We start from the raw sequence: 4,742 nt of genomic DNA, 5'->3' as shown, positions 1-4,742 counted from the left end.
GTATAAGGGTTTGGCGAGATAGTTGGATTCCGAGATCTTTTTCATATAAGCCAATTTCCCCACAAGGATGATGTCGTATCCGGTTCGTTTCGGGACTTCTAAACACAAATGGATCCTGGAATGTTGAGCTCCTTCGGGCTTACTTTGTCGATGCAGACGTACATGAGATAATGAAGATAAGAGCTTCACTTAGACAGGAGGAAGATGTGATTGCATGGGGCCCTGGACGGCATGGCATGTTTACAGTTAAATCAGCATACGAGTTGGCCTTCGACGAGGCCTTCCGCAGTACAGCTTCCGCGTCCAGTTCATCGCCCTCGGGGAGCCGCACTTGCTGGGACTACATTTAGAAGTGTGACGCTCCACCTTCTGTGAAGCATTTTGCTTGGCGTCGATGCACTGCCCACTTGGCAGAGAAAACATCGAATTGGACTAGAAACTGCAGGTATTTGTCCGGTGTGTGGTTCAGAGGAGGAAGATAATTTCCATCCTTTTGTTTGGTGTCAGTTTGGGCGCGACCTGTTTTTGGCCATGGCCAAAGTGTGGAGGCTGCCTGATATTAGCTCAATACAAAACAATGGAAAGGAATGGTTGCTCCATGTGCTCAGTCCTCTTACCGCTCTTGAACGTACTATGTTATTGATGATCTTCTGGAGGAGTTGGTATGTTCGGAATGAGCTAGTTCATGCTAAGCCTGCGCCACCGATGGAAGCTTCGACAAGATTTCTTCAAAGCTACGTAGAGTCCTTGATCGGTATTAAACAGAATCCAGATGCTGACCCAGCGAAAGGCAAAACATACATTGAGTTGAGAGACACAAGAAGAAGGGGAAGAAGCAACGTTGTTCAAGAGGAACGGAGATGGATGGTACCGGACCCAGGGTGGTGCAAGCTGAATACAGATGGGTCATTCGTTAATTCTAATGAAGCTGGTGCTGGTATGATCTTGCATGACCATCTTGGAGCTATTAACTTTTCTGCATGTAGGGTTTTGTACGCGTGCAGAGACCCCCTTGAAGCGAAGCTGTGTGCATGCATGGAAGGCTTGTCCCTTGCATTGCAGCGTTGTGATTTGCCAATTGCTGTGGAGTTGGATTCTCTCGAAGCGGTCTCTCTCATATCAAGCCCGGACATGGATCGTTCTATTTACGCTTCACTTGTTAGAGAGATTAAGTACTTATTGGGTCTTCGGAAAACTTGTATTTCTCATGTCAATAGAACTTAAAATAAAGCTAGTGATTGTTTAGCTAGTTTTGCTAGATCCCAAGGTAGGACCATGACTTGGATAGGAGCTGGTCCAGTTCAAGTAGTGGAGATAGCATCGATGGATTGTAAGGATGATGTGATTGAGTAATACATTGCTATTTCCCCGGCAAAAAAAAGGTAATCCACGCACCCTGAAAAAAAAGGTAACGTTAGCGCGCAAAGTGACTTTGCGGCCACGGAGAGAAGTAGGAGCCCGTCAACTGAGGATGGTCTCCTTCCAAGTGGCCAAGTGGGGAAGCGCGAGGTGGACTTCTTGTAGGAGTAGAAGATAACGAGGGCTCTCAGGCCTCCAAAAAATCCTAAAATGGAACGATGACAGCGAGTGTGAGTGGTAGGTGAGCATCTGCAATCCTGAAAGAGAAGATCGCATCCGAGTAGGAAGGAGGCTAGCAGCAACAGCCACAACCAATGACCAACGTGCGCCGCCGCTCTCATATCTGCACGTGATCCACACCCACCCACGGGAGACTTTCCTACCTGGGCACGACCACCACAAAGACGACATCACCGAGGAAAATCTATTCAACAGAAATGGCAAGTTCCGATCGCCCACGACGTTTGATTGGATCACAAAATCTATGGCACTTCCGTTCTCAACTTGGCATGCTCTACCTTCTTCATTAGTAGACCACACCGCGCAGCAAGAATCCGGTTTCCACGCTAGCTTTCACCACAACACCACGCAGCCATCTCTGTTCTACTTCTCCACAGAGCGACCACACCAAGAAATTCCTTCCACATGCCTTCCCTTGGCTTGGCTCTGATGCTGCTGGCCTCTTTGATCTCTCCGACCAGCTCCTGCACGGACCATGAGAAGAGCTCCCTTCTCCAGCTCCTCGCCGGGCTCTCGCGGGACGGTGGCCTCGCCGCGTCGTGGCGGAGCAACACCGACTGCTGCACATGGGAAGGGATCACCTGCAACCAAGATGGGAAGGTCACCGACGTTTCGCTGGCTTCTCAAGGCCTCGAGGGGTCCATCTCGCCGTCCCTCGGCAAACTCACCGGACTCTTGCGCCTCAACCTGTCGCGCAACTCCCTGTCCGGCGCCTTCCGCTGGAGTTGGTGTCGTCCGGCAGCATAATCGTCCTTGACGTCAGCTTCAACCGCCTGACAGGAGCGCTGCATGAGCTGCCATCCTCAACCCCTGCGCGGCCTCTGCAGGCACTCAACATCTCAAGCAACTTATTCACAGGACAGTTTCCATCGACCACATGGAGAGCAATGGAGAATTTGGTCGCACTCAATGCCAGCAACAACAGCTTTACCGGGCAGATACCAACGACGCCATGTAGCGAGCTCGCCATCTTTAGCCGTGCTTGAACTCAATTTTAACAAATTCAGTGGAAATATCCCTCCAGGGCTCGGCAATTGCTCCGTGCTGAAGATGCTCAGCGCTGGCTACAACAACCTCTGTGGGACTCTTCCAGGCGAGCTCTTCAATGTCACCTCGTTAGAGCACCTCTCTTTGCCTAACAATTGGTTAGACGGACCTGTCAATGGCATCGGCAAGCTCACAAATATGGTCACCCTTGATCTTGGGGGGAATGGTTTCAGTGGCAACATTCCAGAGTCTATAGGTGATTTGAAGAGATTGGAGGAGCTGCATTTGGAACACAACAATATATCAGGGGAGCTGCCAACAGCTCTAAGCAAATGCACAAATCTCATAACAATTGACCTCAACACCAACCACTTCAGTGGAGAACTTAACAAGGTCAAGTTCGCGAGCCTGTCCAACCTAAGAAAATTAGATCTTCTCTTCAACGACTTCACCGGCATAATTCCAGAAAGCATATACTCCTGCACCAATCTGACTGCACTACGACTATCTTACAACCGATTCCATGGTAAATTGTCAGAAAAAATAGGCAATCTGAAGTCCCTCTCGTTCCTATCACTTGCTAACAACTCTCTTACAAATATCACAAGAACACTTCAGATCCTTAGTAGTTCCAAGAGCCTCACTACCCTTTATATTGGGTGCAACTTCCTGCATGAGACCATGCCAGAAGATGACAATATTGGTGGTTTTGAGAATCTTCAGGTTCTTTCTATGAGTGATTGTTCATTGTCTAGAAAAATACCTGATTGGTTATCAAAGGTCACAAATTTGGGGATGCTATTTTTGCAAAGCAATCAACTAACTGGACCGGTACCTGACTGGATCAGCAGCCTGAACTTGCTTTTCTATCTAGACATATCAAACAACAGCTTTACAGGGGAAATTCCAACTGCCTTAATGGAGATGCCAATGCTGAGATCAGACAAGACTGCACCAAAGGTCTTCTTTGAGCTGCTTGTTTGGAACGAGAACACATTTATGCAGTACCTCATGCTCAGTGCTTTTCCTAAGGTGCTTAATCTAGCCATCAATAATTTCACTGGTGTGATCCCAAAGGAGATCGGACAGTTAAAAGGACTCATTTAACTCAACCTGAGCTCTAATAGATTATCTGGAGAGATGCCAGAGCAGATATGCAACCTCACGAACCTGCAGGTGCTTGACTTGTCTGGTAATCAACTCACTGGTACAATTCCAGCTGCACTGAAGAATCTGCATTTCCTTTCCAGATTCAATGTTTCTAATAATGACCTGGAAGGCCCTATTCCGAACGTGGGCCAATTCAGCACATTTCCGGATTCTAGCTTTGGTGGAAACCCAAAACTGTGTAGCCCTATGATCACAAACCATTGTGGTTCAGCAGAAGCAGGTCCGGTCTCCACAAAACACATTGGTAATGAGGTTATCTTTGCGATCGCCTTTGGTATTTTCTTTGGAGTAGGAGTCCTATATGATCAGATAGTCTTAGCGAGATATTTTGGCTAAAGCCTTGTGATTGTTCTCACTGCCCAAACCATGTGAGCTCAAGTGTTTCTCAGTTCAGCAAGACGATGCCAGTGGCTCCTGCCCCAGCAAGATCAACATCCCTGGTAAATCCGGTATCTCGAGTTACAGGCATTCAATCTGTACTGCATGTAAATGAAAATAGTTAGCGAGTTAGGAAATATCAAGAGTGTGTAATCCTACTATTTTTTGTAGAGAATATATAACCAGTCTTTCATTATTTACTTTGATAAAGGTGATTGAATGTTCATCCAGGATCAGTGATGAATACATATCATGCAAAATCGCCAGGGACAGCATACAACCATGAGAAAATTGCAGTTTAGCATACTAACATGCAGTTGAGACTTAAACCAATTAAGCAGACTAGCAATTTAATAGATTAATTAATTCATCATGGAAAAAACAGGGTGGAACCCTATAACTCAATACAGCTGCCATCGAACTCAAACAACGCGCGCTGAGAGAAAATTTCAGAAATGTACACAAAGTTATCAAATGGAGATGCTCGAATTGGTACACAATGTCGCTCTGTAATTTGTACAAGAGCTTAATTCGAGGCATTTACCTCAGAAGCCAAGAGGAGAGCAGCCGGAGCCAGGTCACGGGATGTGCCGCCTGGCCGTCGGCGG

At 47.1% G+C, this 4,742-nt stretch overlaps 1 pseudogene; it reads left to right on the top strand.

Moving 5' to 3' along the window:
• Positions 1-1,689: 1,689 nt before the first annotated feature.
• On the top strand, positions 1,690-4,385 carry LOC125515750 (annotated as a pseudogene).
• Positions 4,386-4,742: the final 357 nt, after the last annotated feature.

Source organism: Triticum urartu, chromosome 6 (genome assembly GCF_003073215.2).
Source record: "Triticum urartu cultivar G1812 chromosome 6, Tu2.1, whole genome shotgun sequence".
NCBI lineage: Eukaryota > Viridiplantae > Streptophyta > Magnoliopsida > Poales > Poaceae > Triticum > Triticum urartu.
The sequence above is the reverse complement of the archived record's forward strand: the minus strand, read 5'-3'. Positions and strand labels throughout refer to the sequence as shown.